Genomic DNA, 20,822 nt, shown 5'->3' on the forward strand with positions numbered 1-20,822 from the left:
GACACTTCACTAGACTTCAATGTAATGCAACAATGTACTGGGTTTGGAAGCTGCTTAATTCCAAGGTAACAGCATGATGCTGGAACTCGATGTGAATGTCATTCACACAAAGGTAGAAATATACAATAGACACTCTCATGAAGGGGGCGGTGGTAGTCTGGAGGTTAGAGAGGTGGACTAGTAACAGGTAGGTCACCAGTTGGAATCCCAGGCCTGACAGGGAAAACTGGTGGGATGTGAGCTGGCAACCGGAGGGCTGCTAGCGTCAACAACTCAGGTGCTCCCAGCATGTAATTCCGCCGTAGACTGAAAACCCATCTCTTCAAGCTACATGTTAACAGTCCCTCCTAAAGACCGCTTCACCCTCACTACCCCCCCTATACTAGCCCTAACCCCGAGACCTCTTCTCCCCTGTTACCCCCCTGTACAAGTTCTCTCCTGCTAATACTTTTTTTTTTTTTTAAAAAGAAAAAAAAGAAAAATTAGCCTACTGGCATTACGACTGCCAATGGCCCCTGGTGTGAGCATTGATTACTTTGTCTTATGATGACTGTTGAATAGATGATTCACTTACTTAAACAAATGTATTTGTTGTACGTTGCTTTGGATAAAGGTGTCAGCTAAATGCCATAAATGTAAATATGTGTATGTATGCGTGTATATGCCATATGTGTCTTGAAATACAAGTATGTATTATGTATAGACAAATAGTGTCATGTGCAGAGACACACAATCTGCTCCTAGTTTGCCTTAGAAATAGCCTCTGCAAAATGAAAATGTCCTTTATTGTCTGCAACTGGTGTGGGAAGGATCCTAATCCTAAGTCTTGCGGACAGTCTTGCGGACACCACCCCATACGTGTCAGTTTGCTCTTTATTAATTAAGATATCAAGACATCAATATCCTTTTTGTAGAAATGTGCAACATGTATGTCATAATCAATGGAAGTTACTTGCGCTACATATTTGTGGGATTTGCTGGCTTTGCTTTCTCCACTGTACTCAACAACAATGAAGTCTCCATTTATTGGAGCATGGGATGAGGATGTTGATGCGGTGCTTGATGAGGATGTTGATACAGTGGTTTGTGACTACTGTATGATTTCCCACAGTTTTTTGGCTGTCCCGGTGGAAGAACGCTTTTAAGTTCCATGTAGAACCCTTTTGGGTTCCATATAGAACCCTCTGTGAAAAGGGTTTTACATGCCAATGGCCCCTGGTCCTAGCATAGATTTTTTCTTATGATGATTGATGTATAGATTCACTTACTTTAGACAAATGTACTTGTTGTAAGTCGCTTTGGATAAAAGCGGCTGCTAAATGTCAAAAATATAAATGTAAATTGTACATGGAACCCAGAAGCGATCTACATGGAACCCAAAAGGGTTAAAGGGTTCTCCCACAGGGACAGCTAAATAACCCTTTTAGGTTCTGTACAACCTGTACAATAAGTGAACGTAGCCAATACACTGATAAAGTGGAACATCACTGGAGACATCCAAACAAACATTCAGCGCTGCAAAACTGACATTAACATTTTAATATTTGGCTATATTAGCAACTGGTCACGTTAGCCATGTTACTTGTACAAGCACACATGTCATGTTATATAAATATGATAAATATTTTATCACCTTCAACAATCTAGCTTAAATAGCTACACTTACAGTATCCTGGTGCTGTCTATACAAGCTTACTATATTTGTCTCCAGATATTTTCGTTGTCATGGTATTATTTGATTGTGATACAATCACTTTACTAGCATATTCAATTTCAGTCATTCTGTTACCGATTTGATTTGGTCATTCTGTTTTCGATTTAGCAACAGAATTACCAGTTTTAATCACTTTAAATAATTAATTAATTATTAACTAAATCGATATCAGTAAAAGCATTTGGTAGGTCTACCTATACTTCTTACTTTTGTTAACTTTCATTATCCTCACTCCTAATGAGGCAGAGACATTTAAATATATCTTACACTTATGTGGGTTTTTGGTAACAGAATGACTTTGACAGACACTGAGCAATGACTGATTCTTAAACTTATACTTGAACATTAATGAGGTTTGATGTTTTTCTAAACACCTTTAAAGACGTTTTCTGGTAGATGTTTTCTTAGACGCTTTTCCATATGTTTGACCAGAAGTCAAAGCCTTTGCTTATTCCTATTCTTGGTTGGAATATGGTTGAGAAATGTATTAAAAAAAATAATTCTAATAAACACTAATCACTTGTTATTCTTCTTCCACACATGTTCAAGACACTGCCTTTCCAGTGGCTACCATAATTATTTTAATTTGATTCATAGCAAGGGAAACATCCACCCAAGCTAAAGGAAACCAGTTGGAGAGCCAAACTCAAACCATCCCTAATCCTCTCCAAAATCCATTTCCAGCTTTTCAAAGCTTTGTACCTCCCCTAGCTAGCGGTTCAGTCCACGCTCTGATTTTCCTCCCCGTGTTTCCAAGCGGCTCGTTCTGCTTGTTGGCTACATTGTATCGCTCCCTCTCGCATTGAAAGATACAAACAGCCATTAAGATATATTAGAGATTCAGCGGAATCGAGTCCAGGAATAAAACTGGTGTGGAAGCCTCGGGAATATTGGAATTTTCTACTCGGACTACTGAGGGGATGTGCTTTATTTTCAACCAGGCTTGAAACTGAATCTGAAATGCCCATCGTAACCGGTATTTTTAAATTTTCAACGGGATCTCAACGTGTGATGGCTGCAGTCCAGTGAATTGGCCTTTCCTTTCCCCTGCTGTTGGATTTCTTGGGAGCACGTTGATTGATTTGTCTGTAGCTACAATTAAGCACGTTTGGGGTCATTAAAGTGATTTTGCCTATATTATCAGCATCTATGGAGTGTACGTAAACATTCGATGGATCGGGGTTTGCAAACGGGGTAAGGTAACCATTTTAAGTTTATAATTACTAGTGTAGGAATTTTGCTATACTTTTGAGACGCGGCTAGCTAGCCTGCTAGCAGTAGCTTGTTAGCGCAAGCCACTGCTAACTGGAAGCGCGGTACTAGCCCAGCTGCTAGCTTATCTGGCTAACAACTGCTTTCATGCTTTTTGCCTTGGCTAAACCCCCTTTGTCTAAGGACCCTGGGGCAGATATTTAAACAAAAGTACCAATCCGTTATTGGTCTTTAGACCTTTAATAGTGATGGTATAAGCTATATGTGTTTTAAGAAATGCATGAAATATCCCTATACACTGTGCATTTATGTAAGCTACATTAATGACATTTTCAACATGGACTCCGATCAGGACAGTACACAGTAAGTTAATATTAGCCAGTATTAAAACAGCTTCCCTGGCTAGAAGTTAGTTAGTTAGCTAGTAAAATATTATTTGACAGTACAGTACAACCATTCTTTTCAATTTGTCGTTTCAACTGCCTGCGAGGTCTATTGTAACTGGCTATCCACGCTTGTCATGTGTTCCTTTCGGATGTGATTGACTTGGTAGTGAGCTACCTATCATTGCAGTGTTTGCCAGCCTTAGCTGGATAGCTAGCTAACTAACTGTGATAGCAGTGTCAACAAGCTGTCATCATGGACTTTTTGTGAGTTGCATCCTTTCTAAAATGTAGGCTCAGCCTATTGCACCTAACGTATTTGATATGTCAGAGGAGATGCAGTCTTTCAATGGACAGCAAAGCAACCTGACGTGTGAAAAGCCTGAAGCCACTTGCTACACAACATGCTTTGGACTGGAGTTCTTCTGAGAACTGCGCAAGTTAAGATTTTGATTGGATGACTCGATGCCAGGAGGCGTGGTTAAATAACAGACAGTGAGGAAGGGTTCAGTAGCTAGCTACTATACAACAGTTTTTTTTTGTTGTTTTTTTATCACAGGAACAGACATGCATGTCCTATGCTATATCATTATGCCATAACATTATTTTTGTCATAATGTGATTGGAGGAAATTCTATGCCTGAGAAAGCTCCTCCCTCACCTCCATGCTGTTCATTCATTTTCATCCTAGAGTGGTTTACGGAAGCTAGCTAGTTAGTTAGAAGTTAGCAATGGAGATGTCCAACAGTCTAAAAGCTAAATTATTGTTTTGACGTTTTTAATTTCAAAACGAGATGTGCTCGTTTGTGATTGGTGGTACAACCTGTCAGTAATTTCATGTTGAACATCAACAGCCCCACTTCCGATTACTCAGTAACCATTGAATTAAGCAATAACCCACGAGAGACTGTGCTTTATCGTGAATAAAGTCACAGCTGAGCAGTGTTGCTGGCAACCCATCAGCCGTGACTTTATTCACAATATTATGCACTTATTCACTTGAGTGCCTAATTGCTTTTATACAACGGTTACAAAACAGAAAATTGTGACAAGAAAACAATGCCATAATTATTTCATAATGGTATTAGATAGATAGGTGGTAGTTTCTGCCCTGTGCTCAGACATATCAAAACAACCACTGTTGCCAAGGTAACATGACAATCGGCAGGTCAAAAGTTCTGGCCGCAATACTATCCCAATGGGGACGAGTTGAGAGTTCTAAATCCGCTACCATGCAAAATAGCCGTTTCGGGATTTTCTAAATCATTCCAAATCCCAAATAATGCGAAATAGTGTACATTTACCTGTTAATACATGTTATCATTACACTTAATGCCGAAAACTGCCGGTGTTTTCTTCTTAGGAACAATGCGTATAAGCAGTTAGCCTATGTTGACGAGCTTAATAGTAAACACATATGTATAACTAGCAATTTGGTGATTTATTACATGAAAAAATAACTGTGAAACGAACTACAAGTCAATCGATATCTAAGAGTGGTTATTTTAGTCTAAAAATAGGGTTTAAAAGGCACCATAGCGACTGCTCCAATCAAGACAACCGCTGTTGAAGCAAAGTGTCCAGAGAAATATTTGTCAATCCCCTTATTCAACTGAAAAGTCCCCTACCACACTTTCTATTGGTTTTTCAAACTCTTACTCAAATAAGAGCCAATCCCTGTCTTATCGTAACCCCGTTTCTTGGATGTTGATTGGGTTAGGATTAAGGGGTGAACAATTGAGTTTTACCTTGGCCTAAATGGCCAGAATCAAAATCATAAAAAAAAAAGTTGAGTGTCTTCACTGTTATGTGAGTGTCTTCGCCATTGTCTTCTCTACAACAAACTTAAAACGGCAAATATTTCCCGTTTGGGACTTTTTTTTTGTAATTTGATGAAATATAAGACGTGCGCCCTTAGTAAACGCCAGTCGAATCGGAAAGCTTTTCCGCGCAAAAACTAAAGACTAAAAACACTGTCTAGCTTGCTACTTCTGTCCAATAGCCAGCTTGGATTGTCAGATATTTCGTGGATAAACTGTGACAGGTTATTTTATGAGCCATGAATAAAGGCACATGAGACTGAGAGTAGCTGTATGTTTGTGCGCAGGCGTGTGCCTGTGTTTAAAATGAGAACAAACTACAGGAATTGTTGACATTATATAACCCTAACCCTAACCCTTTTTGCTGGGAAAGGTGGATAACAAGAGGACAACATGAACTGCAGCAAAATGGCAAAGGATGGTGGTAGTAGGCTATGGTGTTTAGAGAGTATGATAGAACTAAGGGGTTTATTTGTAGAGAAAACTGAAGTTGGATAGAACCTTATTGGTCAACAGGTTTATGTTTGAAATGGATAGGTTGGCACTTTAGTCAAGTCTATTGGTCATATACACACGGTATAGAGGTTATAAACTGTACAATGAAATGCTTACTTTGCAAGCTTCCTCTCAACAGTGCAGTAATAACACAAGTAAACATAACAACAATACACAATGAAGTAGGGCGCAATACAAGTACTAAGTCAATAGCAATAATTAAAGTATAAGTATCTGGCAAGTGACAGGTATAGGAGTCTCCGGGAGGAGAGACGAGCTGGACAGATAACTTTTGAACATTGTACTCTGATGCTGTTATGGAAGTTTACATGGTTTTGGTGACTACCATGAGGGTTAGTTCAACCAAAGCATCAGAGGTGGTCAACATGTTGTTTTGGAGAAGCTTCAAGGGTCCAAGATAGGGAGTTCACCAGGTCAGACTGTTTGTAAATATATGGTCTTGGAGGCACTGCAGGTCTCATTACAGCATTTCCAGAGTGCATTTCTTACTGCGAATGAATTAAGTAAAGTAATTAATTCTTACGAATTAACTATTCCTTATTAATTAACTAATTACTAATACTTATGGCAATGTTTTCTTTTTTCTTATGAGTTAACTAATTCTTATGAATTAACCATATAGACTGAAATGTGCACTCACTGCAATGTAAGTCGCTTTGGACAAGTGTCCGAATGGCTTATTATTATTATTATTATTATTATTATTATTATTAATAATAAATTATTCTTGAGTAGTAGTAGTATTTTTTTTGTGGTTTACATTTCTAGCAGGTAATTACAATACAGTTTCTACCTTCAGGCCATAATTTTGAACAGCTCACCTGCACCTAAGACAGTTTGTTCTCTGCACATCAACCACACACACACTTACACTTACTACCGTCACTGCTGCTATTTATTAATGTATTGTATTGCTCACTTTATTTGCTATTAATGCGTATTACGTTTATTGTCTTATGTGCTATTATTGTATTTTTTATTCTTACGTCCTGATATTGCACTGTTGAGAGGAAGCCGGCAAAGTAAGCATTTCATTGAACATTTTTAAGGGAAATAGGGCTAATGAGACATTTTATAATGCAGCTGGTGTGTATATCTTTTTTAAACAGTTTAACAGTTTATTGGTGAGTATAGGCCAGCAACAGGTTGGTTGAGGCAGTAAGGATGAGGATCTGTGTGTCAGTTTATTGCAGGATGCAGAGCTTTGGGCCTGGTTGGTAAGCTGGTGGTGGATCAGACATGTACCTTTGTCATGCAAAAAGTTTTTGAAGTTGATATTTCAATATTTCAAAATATCTTACTTATAGTTAATGTGCATGAACATTTCCTGTGGTCAGGTCTACTACTGTATCCCACTCCTGTCCATCGCGTGACTAAATTAGATTGATCAGGCGAAGCTGTGTCAATTAGCATTTCCTGCCGGCAACATCACTACTACACCCCTCTCCCCACCATGTGCGGTAGGTTAGGTTATATATATATATATATATATATGGAGGAACTTAGACTCTGGCTCATTTTGGCATATATATATATGCCAAAATGAGCCAGAGTCTAAGTTCCTCCAATTGGAAAAGCTTTTTTCCGTACACTGCTAGATTAACAGATGTTAGGCGCTTCAGTCTGTGCAAAGTTTTCGACTGAGCATGTCAATGGAGAGCAATTCCCAAACACAAGAAGACTGGCATTTTTCTTCTAACTGTGTGTGGATCAACGTGCACATGCGAGTCCAGCTTCTTTCACACTTATATAGTCCTACTCATGGGTACTTGATGTTATGAATTAAAGGTACTTTCTAAGAATGTAGTGGTGTTTGTGCATTGTTTTACAAGTGTATACAGTTCTTTGGAAGAATTATCACATGCATGTGGGAAATCTCTGGTCCCCCTGCAAATAACATTTTGAAACTCTGGCTCCCGTAATAATATAGTTGAAGAGCCCTGGCTTAGAGTGTGGAGTGTGCAGAGCTTTGCGAAGTCTTGAGTGGAGGGAGTAAAATGAATTAAGTTGAGTTGGCGTGGTTATAAAGCTGAGATTCTCAGCTTTTCAATAGTTGTCAGAACTCAATATGTTTAGGGGAATAAACGACTGAAATTGAGTAAGTCACACATAATAAAACATTTAAAAAAAAAACAAGAAAAACAGCCCGCCTACCAGTACATTGGATTTAGCCCATTGGTTGTGATTGTTTGTTTAATTTATTCAGATGTTTTAATGTAATAAAAAGATCAAATCTATTGTTGGGCTGGTACAACCAATAGTCATCAGCAGGTTTTCCTATCCCATTGAGGCCTTTGTCCCATGCTGTAATGTCATACGTTTCCCCTCCTTATGAATAAAGTTCTCAAATAATTATTTATATTTGTGACAAACCTTAACTTGCCTAAGTGCATAACAGCCACAATGTTGTGGAATATTTAGGTAGAAATATATTGTTGAACAGACATGCCTCTGTTACATACACAGTAATTGATCTCGTCTGCTTTATTCATTACATTTCTATGTGCAACGTTTAGCATTGCACCCTCCTGAATGGTAACTAGTTGTCTCATCCAGGTCACTCCAACAAACAGCTGAGAGACTGCGCTCAACTGATCCACCTGATCCCACTCAAGTGACGATAAGAAAGTCAAGGGCTGACAGACAGCCGACAATATGTTAAGTGCAATTGGGAATCGGGGGAATTTTACAGTGTGTAAAACGTGCATACGTTTTCATAACATAATGCAGCTAATCGCTACATTACCTTGCATGTATTTCCGCTCGGGAACGCACTTTCAAAAATGAACTGGCAGTGATGACCGCTTGTCAGAAGCTCCATCTATAATGCGTGCAAGTCTGAACTGGTAACAATTTAAACGTGTAACGGTTTCATTTATTGCAAACATTTCTACAAACAAAGCACGCATTTAGTTAATTTTGTATTTGTGATATTTAATTTATGCAGAAATTACTGAGTGGGCCTTTAATGGCCTCGTAAAACATTATTATGTTGAAGTTCTTGCAGAGGCAGATCAAAACTAGACTATGTTTCATTGTAAACAAAAACAACAAGAAACGACCAGAGGCCTTTGCCTTTGAACTGATGAATTGGTCAACTTCTCTTTCAATGCCAGTTGACTCTTTCTGAACTTGCCGTGTTGTTACTAGAATGAGAGAGGGGATCTGTTATCTCCCTTGTTCACCTGTTGTTAGTGAAGTTGAAGGATAAGATGTTTGCTTGAATGCATCTTGTCTGTTTGCTGTGGAGTGTGACACCACCCACTCACACCTCTCATTGTTGAGGTGCTGCTGATTTGCTTGTTACCAGGAAATGGGGCTACAGACTATTCTTGGATAAGGTATCTTAAGATTTGGTCACAGATCAACAAAAAACATATCAACCTTTTTGTAGAAGGTTGAAGAAAGAATGGCAGGGTTTTTCTAACCTTACGTTGTGTAATGCTGTCCTTTTAGGCCTATTTCAATTCCAAGGAGAACTTGGAAATCATTTTACTAGTTGTACCATTGCTTGAAAACCTTTTCAGAAAACTTTAGTGGAAATAAGGTCTCAGTCCAGGAGGTATTGTTGAGCCTAGGCCTAATGCTTGTAGCACTGCAGTGGTTCATAATGACCAACAATATGTTTCTCTTGTTCAAACATTTGTTGTGACAGGTAGCCTAGACCTAATTTGTGATAATGTTTTATTTCTCAGACTAAGCCTATGCCTACCTCCCTGAAGGGTTTCATATCCAACTTTTTTGACAATCCTTTCCACATTTGATTTTGTCTGCTCTCCCACCTCATGAAGGCTATTTGTCAGAAGAATGCATAGGTCTATCACCTAAAACACAATTGTAGACAAGGCCCTTAGGCTAGCTAATATGGAAGAAGTTAGGCTTGTAAATGTCATCCAATTCCCTGGTGTATGCCCATCATTTAGCCTAACAAACCATTAGCGAGGGTTTATGTAGTTGGCTGTCTTCTTGGCGTTTTGAAATCTGTAGACTAATACCACACCATAAAAATGTTCACTGCGTAAAAACTAGAGCTGACCGGTACTGAATTTTTGGGTCTGATACTGATGCCGATTTATGGTGGGCAACATTCACTGTGAAATATTTTTTTTTTTATTTTAGTTGCTATTTAGCACAGTTGTCATAAGTAAACAATGGCAAAACTATTCTCTTAATGCTGATTAGGCAAAACTCCATATCTCAATAATGACCTGAAATGATCTGCATTGATAAATGGTGCAACATTCATTTATTTTATGTGCAGTTACTTATGCCAAATTAGAATTTCACTTGTTCATTGCACTGCATATTGATATCAGTGATTTGCTGTTAAATCTAATTTGTTGTGACAGTTTGATGATCCACTGAATTATTTTTGTTATACTCTTACAAAAACATACCAAAAAGCACTGTGAGAAGCATTCTTAAAACCTAAGTTGCCAGCCACTGTAATTTCCAGTAATGGTTTATTCCAGCCCACCCCCTCCCCAAGAGAACTTTATCAAAGTTGTATATTCTGCTCTCTTCACAAGTAAACAAACCTGCGTTGTGCAGTCAATGCTGATGCATTTAATTGGAACTACATACACAAGCTGCTTGGGGCAAAAGTTAGCAAGAACGTCTGACTCTGAAATTCATGGATAGAAGCTCGCCATATTAACTAGTGAAATAAATTATTGGTAAATAATATCTCCTAATGCCGAATTACTCTCTTGTTCTGTCAACATCCTTTTAGTTAGCGACTGTGCTAATTGACTGCAGTCCAAAGAGCTAACGTTACTTAGCTAAATTCAGCCACTTCAGTAGGCAATCCAGTAACAGCAAACACATTAATAAATGCATTCATAAAAATCCATATGTGTATAATTTGCTCTGGAAAAACCCAATTACATTTTCGATAATTTTGGAATGTTGCCCTCTGGTGATGTTAGGATAAAGGTCTGCAAAGTCACTCCCTTTGACATGCTGCCTCTTGGCTGAGACCCAAGTAGCCTCTGGAAGAGCAGTTGTCAGAGGAACAAGGAAACTGCAATTGCCCAATCTCACTGCACATCTGTTGGCCCCCATTCTGAGGGTGAGACCAAAGGACAAGCCACTAACGTTTTGGAATGATAGAGGATGAATGCTGAGCCACCTTTTGTCTCTGGTTTTGTTATGAGATCTGCCTGTCAGGTCACAGTTTTAGTGCAGCCCATAAGGGCTTTTGCTACCCAAATTCCTGCTCTTAAGCCTCAGTGTTCTGGATTTCCCCTGTTAGCTGAGAAAAACACGTGCTTGCATGATAGCGTTAGGCCTGGGTCTCTAATCTAACAGCAGTAAAAGTCCTCTGCTTGTTATGACAGCAGTGCATTACATCACATGCTAATGGCCTGTGGGACTCTGGTTTCTATTTTTAGTTTCCACGGGCTCACCATTTCATTTTATTACATTTGCAATTCAACTTAAAAAGTTTCGGCCAAAGAAACATTAGCCTATTTTGGTGGTCATTAATAAAGTTGAGTCTTTTTGAGGTTTAGGCTAATAGCCTACCTCTTTCGCTACAAAACCCTGTCACACCAATACAAATAGAGAGAGATCAATTTCAAGCCTTGTATGGTGGATTCGCAGGATTGTTTCAGAGAATGAGATTGACTAGGCCTATTATGGATTGTTTCAGTTAAGAAAATAAACGGTCATAGGCATATGTAGTTTAGTTTGATACAATTATTTAGAGAAAGGTTTCTGAAATAGCTCTTTAATGTGCAGTTGGACAGATAGCGGAAGAATGCTGGCCCCTCAGTTAGGCTGCTTATAGTTGCCTCAGCTGTCCCGGCTGTCTTTTAATGAGAAATTGCCATGTGATAGGTAGCCTACACTCTGTCATTTCCTTGATCCTCATGTTCATTTGGAAGATAATAATTACATCAGTATCATCAAAAAGCTACGGCTAATTGGTTGCTGAGTCAACCACATGACAGTTATTGGATAATTGTGATGTTGTTGATTTGAACAGTGTTCCTGTGGACTTCCCCTATGCCCCATTTCCACACAGGCAGAGAGAGAGAGCAGAACATTATCATCAGAGAGGGATTAGTGTGAGTGCCTCTGCAAGTCCTTGGTATCGAAGACTAAACTGCTACTGATAGTATTCCTTCACAGAGGATCAGTTGCACAATGGCCGACCAGCTGATGACAAACCAGATAGGATTTATGTGCTAAAGGGGACTGCCTGAGATCCCTGATAGGGCAAGAGCTGAACTAGGTTGTACTTGTGAAATGAGACAACAGTCATGAAATATCTAAGCATACCTAATTGGGATGCAAAGCCTATAAGTAAGCATGACATGATTTCTAACATTTTGTGCATGATGTAGGCCTAGAATGCTGTGTTGACATACAATGCCTTACCTCAGAGATAGTTTAAGATTTGATGGGAAAACACCTTGTCAACCCGACCTGCAGTTCTTGATGAATCTTATAGCTTATTTAGTTGACCAATTTCTTTGTATCCAGTAGGGATGTTAAAAACTAAATATTTTCCTAAACGGTTCGTGGACGCAATTTGTAACAGAATTTGTAAAATTCTGCAGAATTAACATGACAAATAGGTTATTTTCATTCAATATATGTTTACCACGATTAACCCGTTTTACATTGGTGATTTGTGAAACGGTGATGCAGCCCTGCCACTCGAGAAAACTTTAGGAATGCACCTTGCCTCAAAATGTAGCCTTACGGCGAACTTATGCCTAGGGAAATAACATAATATGGCTACCTGTGCTGTTGGCATCCTTCTATCTGCTGTGCTCAGTTCAAGAGGAGAGATGGACAAGGGCACAGACGTCACCAATCAAATCTGCGCTGGGAGGCAGAGAGGCTGTGAAATGCACTTGAGAGCCGGAATCTAAGTGTGCGCGCACATATACTATACCATACTGCATTATTCGAGGGCATGTTTGGTTATCATTGAGACAGTTTGTTGTTTTATTCATCTTTTTTTTTTTTATTCTTTTTTAAATTTTTTTTATAATTCTTGGCAAATTAACAATCCTGTGGTAAAAAATCTATGTCACATAATGTCCAGTTTTTCGTTTAGGGATTTTCTCTAACCGGTTGGGAATTCCTTATTGTATAAACATTTACTTGTTAAACATTAACATCCCTAGTGTCCAGTAATAAAATGGTATCAGACACAGGCAGCCCTCCTTTGGCCTGTCCTTCACACAGCTTGTGACTAAATCAGTAGTCTATGCTTCATCAGGGATAGGTGGAGATGAATCTCATATCAGCTGGAAGCTGCTTGACCATACACATTGAAATCATTTGCCAAGCAAGTGGTCTTGAGCTCATGGAACAACGACATAATGATCTCCTTTATCCTCCTCAGGGGACTGGTAAGAACAGCCTTTGAATAAATCTGCCCTAATGAAGCTTTGTGTTTGAATCTATTTAGCCCAAACAAAACCTTCTTGAGTTATCCATTTAAGTGGCCTTCGAGGGCTTTCAAGGTCCTCCTTTCTGAAAGCATAATGGCACTACTGTGCATGTGAGTATTGATTCAAAATCATGTTTTTATCTGTATGTTAGCACTTGCTGTGTATTTCACCTTTTGTGTAATGAGCCAAATTCCCTTTTAAACTTCAGAGGGATAGACTCTTAACCAGCACTGGTAAAGTAAGAGCACCCATGACTCATCTGTCTTGGAAGACCTGTCTACAAATTCTATAAAGGACAACTCTCCTCCACCCACTCATTTATCTCTTGTTTTAAGTAATTTAAATTGAGATGCGTTTAAAGCCTGGCTGTGCTCCTCAGCTCCAGGGGAATTAATTTGAAAGTGTTTCTCTACATCTTATTCTGACTGCTTGCTGAACCCTGTGTCTGACAGGAGAGTGACAGCAGACAAGAAGACAGTGTAGGAGAAAGAGAACAAATAGAGAGAGAGGAAGAAACTGTCTTTCTCTTAAGTGCAGACCAGTGGCAGTCACCGCTGACAGGCTAGCACTGTCTCATCTGCAGCTTTGGCCCTGCAGTCCCATCAACAGTGGCCACGTGGGGAATGTCACATCGCTCCGGTTCCCCTGCCTTATCCAACCTGAATCCTGCTGGAACATTCTGTGATGGCTGTCAGGTGGATGACGCACATCATTCTGGTCTGTGGTTTACAGTCATGAGTGTTGACCTTCAATTTCTTTTTAGTGACACACCGCTGAACTGACCAGTCTCATTTTCAGTTACCCTCAAGAGTATCTATCTGGTGAAAATATCATCTGAACATTCTTGGAGCAATTTGGATGTAGGCTATGTTTTGTAAGGCAAAAGCCTCATTTGACAGAGGAGGACTGTTTTTTTCCCATATATTAGGCTAGTTCATGAAATGTTTTTAAGTGTGACCATAAAATCTCCTGCCTTTCAATATTCCTCATAATGAGCACGTCTGGATCTACAAACATAGTGGGGGCTGATGTGTTTTTGAGCAAAGTGCCCGGAGGAAACTGCAAGAGAGCAATCAGGCAACTGAACGAATCAATAAGATAGAGTGCCCTCTACAATGTGATTAAACAAAACCTTTCTCATGCTCAAAATTCCAGTGGTGTTAACACATTGTAGGTTACGGCGTTTTACCGGCTTGCGCACTTCCAATTGCATTCAAGGCCTAGTTGTTAGTTTGAGTTACCTGATTTACCACATTTTATATGGAATTTATTCTTGGTACACACAAAATGCTATGTCTTTTTTTTGGCACTGAAACTATGAAGATCTTTTTTTTTTTTTTTTTTTAGTGGGGCCAGATTGTAACCCATCCTGACATGGGCATATGTGTGCACTGTAGGCCATGGTGCTAGACCACTGGACCAGTCCTTTCATCCTTAGCACCATCTATGAATTTGAGAGTGGTTACATCTCTCCAGCCCCATTTCTGAGCTCTCCGCTAAACCAAATGGCTGAGCATATCTGATTCAGTGAAGTAGCCATTCGTAGCGGGGCGACACCCAAAAAAACAATGATAGCAAAAAGATAGCCTTTTTGGTCATGCAGCTATGTTGCGTTGCTGTGCACAGAGCCTTTTTCTGCATGCACATGTGCAGATGCTTATGGAATTGCAAACAAGTGAAATGTCTGACTTGTTTATATTGGAAGTAGCCTAACCTCGTTGAGACCAGGTTTTCCTAGTTCGGAAAGGGAAATTCTTTGCTGAAAGTAGTTACAAAGACACGGAAACCTGTTTGAAATGAGTGACACGTTAAACCAATCAAATACCTTGCTTGTGTGGAGCTAAAAAAAACCAGAATTCAGTTTTACCTTCAGGTTTTCTACCATTTTCTTCAATGTTGCCAGCTAGCATTGTAAAAGCTGATGCACATAACAACAAGCAACCATTCTACAGGCATGTGGGGGGAGGGTTCTTGGAATGTAACATCCAATGAAATTCTCCAATGACTCCATACAGTTCGATCAAAGCCAGAACGGCTAATCAAAAATTCTCCAGACCTTCTAAAAGAGGCGTGAGAACAATGTGATTTGGATTGACAATATTTGGCCTAATCGCCACTACTTGTGGCAACATCATATCACAGAGTCTCTGTTTAAGCAGTGTACATTTTGGCTGTTGTTGGGTTTGATTTAAGTTCTAATGTTGCGTGTTAATGTTTCACTCTGGTTTGTGTCACTAAATAAATCAAGAGGGCACTCCTTTGAAGTTAACCACCCGGTACAGATTGTAGTGAACAAAAATGTTCAACACAACTAGATTTTCTCCTGTTCAATGTTTAGTTAACTAGCCACAATTAGAGTATTAGCTAAACTAGCTAGCTACTGTCTTGAGGTTCGCTCAAGAGTGAAGTTGATGACCGGTCAGTCAGTAGTTGGGATAGTGATCCCTGGTGTGTTGTGGATGATGGTTGATTAAAAATCTACAGGCAATCATCGATATTCAGTTGATGGAAGACAGGGCAATGTGTCACTATCATTCCACCTGTTTTAATTGGTTGGTTCAGTACTCTTTCCATTACAGATTTATTTCCCAAATTAGTGTGTTTTACAGTGTATCTGGTTGACCGAACACCACCCCTACTGTGGGCTAATCCTCAGCCGGCATAAGGGAGTGCTTTCAGAGCAAACAACAGCAGCACTCAGCAGAGCTCAGCCTGTCCTCCCCCATGCTTCCCTCCCCTCCCCCACGCTTCTCTCCCATCCCCCACACAGAGAGCTTGGCTCAGTGGACAACTCTGGGAGGCATGAGGGACCTGTTAGTGAGCTGTGTACTAGGCTGCAGAGGAACAGTGGAAACACCATGATAGAGCCTTTTGCTGTTGGTTTGCTGTTAGGCAAGATCCAATTATTATTATTATTATTTTTTTACAAATCTGATTGCTTAGATCCCGCACATGGTATCAAACCACCAGTTAGCATGACCAAGTTCACAGTCATCCTATTATAATTGCACTGTTGCAATGTAATTAGCCTAATTTCTCATCTTTAGTTGTATAAAATGTAAACAACATTTAGGCCTAGCCTATTATGTTTTAGGCTTAACATAATATTTAAAGATAGAGAAGCAGGTGTCTCCCCCTTTACTTGATTGGGTTTCCTCCTGAGATGTTATGTAGACGAAGAGCTTTAAACTCCAATGCTTGCATATCCATTGCTCACCCTTCTCTTTGAGACCTCTAGCAACACAAACACAGTTTGCATAACACAAATGGTGAAACAGACAGACAAAGACCTGGCACATCCACTGATCTTTGTCTCCATTGATCTGCCTTCATTGTGCTCAGCAGCGATCTGTTCATGATTAACACCTGCTCAGCATTGACTGCCTTGTGAAATGTCAACTAACCCCAAAATGTGTTGATTTCATCGACCAAGGGTAAAAACTTAATAGGTGTATCTGATCTGTTTTTGTTGTCTATAAGGGCACAGCCTTTGTTAGCATGGTTTCAGTTTTATAAATGAATGTAGACTTGATGGGTTTAAACTTTAATCAGGCTGTTATGATGAACTGTAATGACTCAGAGATTTGGTTTTAAATAATTATCCCACATATCTCTTGGCATGTCATTCTTTTTCTGCCCTAAATTGTGGTTTTGGAATTGCTGCCTCTTTCGCTCCAGATTAAATGTTCGAGTGATAGATTGACTTAACTCACTCATTCATGGGGACAGTTTTTTTCCCCTCCCCCCTGATGAATTCCCCTGTGGGGAAGGCAATTACATGCTTCCTCTGAAAATGGGTCACAGTGGGCGAGGGTGGAGTGGCTGGAACAATGCACAGTGGGAGACCATCAACACAACACACAGCCCTCTTCCTGTTTGTGTGGTTTGTGGATCCCTCTCTACCTAATTTTTTCATTGGCCATCATCACTTTAATTGATTTAGCCATCATCTTGTAACCCACATCATTTTCACCAGTGTAGAAAATTAGTATGATATCAGTAGTGTGATTGGTAAGTGCTACAGAAATTGTGTCAAGATAGCTGGGAGAATTCAAAGCAGATTTCTTGTTTTGCCTGTGTTTTTGGCTTGAGTACAGTTTTTGTCATGCACCAGATTGCCAACATTTTTTAATTCCCTGAAAGTAACTGACTACTACCAGTTGTATGATAATCGAGAAAAAGTATGGTGTTAATGCACAGACTACTTTTGTGTATTTGGCATCACTGAAACACCTATTCTTCTCAAGAACGAGACTGCTCATGACACCACAGTACCAGTAAACCTGAACATTGCAGAACTCTCCATCCCCTTATCCTTTTCACGGCTGACATCCAGAAGCAAAGCTAAAGAACACAGTGTTACACTCCTCAACAACTATTGCTGAGTACAATGCTCTGTGTCCGACAAGCCTTCAGAACACTATCACATTTGACTTGTTTCCTCTCTATACCAGAGCAGTAGAAAGCAAGGATTACAAGCAAGCTGAACTCTGTTTACCATAGGTGACTATGCGCCCACAGTCAAGCACCACATCCGTCTGTCCAATCCAACACCCTTCAAGCAGAGAGCCAGACCCATCCACCCGCTTGATTACCAAGCTGTACGACTTCACCTGAAAGAGCTCTGATGTCAACAGCATCAGAGAGTGTGAAAGTCCCTTCGCTTCATCAATAGTCATCGTGAAGAAGAAGAGTGGTGCCATTCGTTGACTACAGGAAGTTGAACAACCAGACCGTCAAAGACGCATACGCCTTACCAAACATAGAGGAAGCCTTCTCAGCTTTCACAGGATCAAAGTGGCTCTCTGTCATGGACTTGACGTCAGGCTACTATCATGTTAAAATGGAGGAGGAAGACAAACAAACAGAAGACTTTGTCACACCCATGGGATTCTGGGAGTTTAACTGGATTCCACAAGGGGTTAGCACTTTTCAGTGTGTCATGGAGAAGTGTATGGGCAGCATAAACCTGAAAGTCCTTGTGTTCCTTGACGACCTTAGTGTTCTCAGACACGCTCGAAGAATATAAATAATGGCTGATGAGTGTCCTGTGCAGGCTAAAAGAGTTTGCTCTGAAGTTGGCATCTGGAAACTGCCACTTCTTCAGGAAGTCAGTCTGATACTTGGGCCACCTCGTTTCTGAGAATGGAGTGAAAACCGACACTGACAAGATCATTGCTCTGACCTCATGACCAAGGCCAAACAACATCAGCGAACTGAAATCCTTCCTAGGCTTCACTGGATACTACAGGAGGTTTGTCAAGAATTACTCCAAACTGGCAAAGCCTTTGAACAACCTGACTGCTAGAAAACAAAAGCGCCAGTCTTTCTCCAGCACAGATCTGAGGAAACTGTTCAATGAACTGAAAAAAGCATTCGGAACACTCATAAGAGAAGCTGACCACTGCCCAAATTCTAGGATCCCAAGATACTATACGTTGTCCACACTGATGCCAACTTGCTTGGATTCAGCACAGCTGTACCAAGGACAAGAGGGTCATCGCTAACGCCAGCAGAGGGTAGTCGAACTGTTAAAGAAGGTACCCTGCTCACAAGCTGGAGTTTCTAGCCCTTAAGTGGGCTGTAACTGGCAATTTTTTTGACGACCTCTACCGAACCAAATTCACCGTCATGACTGACAACAACCCACTGACGTATGTACTGACCTCTGTCAAGTTTGACAACAGTGGCTAGCCGCTTTGTCCAACTTTCAGTAAAGAGTTGGCAAAGACCGAAAACGGTCTGTCCAGACGTCCACACAACCAAGCAGAGACTGACCTCCGCTCCAAAGCTGAAGATGACAGTCCAGCAGTTCATTTCTTGAAAGAGCAGAGTGAACCCCTGTTCCTAAAATAAGCTGTCTCACAGAGACACCAGCTCTACAGATCTACAAGTGCTGCCCTTCTTGATTCTGCCCTTCTGCCTGAATTAGTTTTTCCAAAAATGTTCGGGACATTTCTGGGTGTTTACTACTTGCTGTGAGTGTGTAACCCGCTACTTGTGTGTGTGGCTCATTGACTGGCTAACTACTGCCTGAGATCTATAAGCATTTCTCAGTGCTAGAAGCCAAGCTAAGCAATGGAAACGTTGTGTGCAGATACGTTTGTAACATGTATTCTGATGATTTTTCCTCTGAAAGTTCTGCTTGACATTACAGCCTTGTCAGGGTTTTTCTTGCAGAGAGAATCTTTGGGGCTTAGCGTTTTTTCGGCCCGTCCCAGGAAAATGCCAAAAATTGATTAATTATTTTTTATTTTTATAGATTGATCATTTAGCAAAAAAGCCAGACTTCATAATAATAATAAGTTACCAGTTTTATGATTTGTTTGTAATTAATACATGTTAAATGGAATTAAAGTGATTTTGAATGTGCCATTACTTCACTGTTGTCAGCAGCAAGTTAGGGCTAAGCAGCAGGAAAACACAGGCTCTGGAGGAGGGACAGAGCCAGAGAGGTAGCAGAGTAACAGCAGTCTGAGGCTGAGTCTTACCCAACTGAGGGACAGGGGTGAGCATGAGAGTTGGAATATGATTGAACATGGATGTATTGATATTCTGATTGATCAACATAGATAACAACATGGAAACCAACTGGCTGGGAAGCATAGGCCAGCCAACTACTTATTGTTTGTTTTTAGTAAGGCTGGGATAGGTTGTAAGTCTATAGCAGGGATGTAAAATCAGCTTCCAGGAGGACTACCTTATCATTGTGTTTTTAGTGTATACCAGCCAACTTCATGTCAAAGTGTCCTTGATTCAGGTCCAGCATTAATTTCAAGCCACCAGAATTGACCATTTAACAGTATGCCCCTGGACCCCCCTAGCAGCCACCCACCACCTAAGCCCTTTTGAGCCAGGAAAAACCCTGCTTGTCTGATTTGTTTGGGGAATGAGATTTGTTTGAAACTTAGGTTTTAGTAAGTGTGTCTCTGTGGCTGGCTCATTTCCGTGTTCATGTTTTCGCAAACATTTCCGAACTAAATAACAACCACTTTCAACCACATGTCCTTTGCAGTTTCAAGGTCATGTAACTAAGACATTCACTGGTTAAAAAATGCAGTTTTAAAAGTAGTTTTCATTTAGGAAGGGGAGGGAGAGAGCAGAGGACACTATTCTGAGTTGTCATTGCAATTCCCATTGCATTCAAAAGAGGGCTCAAACCTGCATAGGGTGTCTTTAAGTGAGAGTAGTACATCACGGAGGGATGCATACAGATTTGGGAGGGTAAAATGTAACCCACATCAGCAGTGTAGAGAATTAGTGTTATATCAGTAGTGTTATTGAGGTGCTACAATCTGGAAACCAATTCCTTGATTTGACATTTTACATGTTTGGCCACGCACTGAATGTTATTTGCTGGCAGGGATTTGCCAATTGAGGCAAATCTAGTCTGTGAATTGATATCTCTTGCAGTGTGTAAAAACATTATTGTAGGAGTGAAGATGTAGACCTAGCTATATTCAGAGAATTATACATGTTATTTTAATACTCTGAGTAGTGCATTTTGACATGAGGCCATCTAGATCGCTTGAGTGTTCTGATGTTTCTCATTGATTTCAGGACAGATGGTACAGATCAGAGCCCATATGCTGGCCTCTGAGTGCCTTGGCACACCCTATGCTTTAAACTGGCATTTCTGAAAGGCTTTTAAGTTTTGACTTCATTAGAATGCATTGGGACAGCTGGGTTAGCACTGTTTCAATATGCTCCATGATGAGAGCTGTGTGTTTGTTTTACTCTGAAATTAAAAGCTGTAGAATACAAC

The 20,822-nt window shown here is 40.1% G+C and overlaps 1 protein-coding gene across 1 annotated transcript in view; it reads left to right on the forward strand.

The window, feature by feature from the left end:
• The first annotated feature begins 2,545 nt into the window (after window positions 1–2,545).
• The window catches only part of znf609a (zinc finger protein 609a), a 93,422-nt gene continuing 75,145 nt past the window's right edge, over window positions 2,546–20,822 (forward strand). The window contains exon 1 of the mRNA XM_083666742.1: window positions 2,546–2,908. The gene's annotated coding sequence lies outside the window, so the exon portion shown is untranslated. The remainder of the gene's footprint in view (window positions 2,909–20,822) is intronic.

This window comes from Argentina silus, assembly GCF_951799395.1.
Source record: "Argentina silus genome assembly, chromosome: 3".
In the NCBI taxonomy this organism is placed as follows: domain Eukaryota; kingdom Metazoa; phylum Chordata; class Actinopteri; order Argentiniformes; family Argentinidae; genus Argentina; species Argentina silus.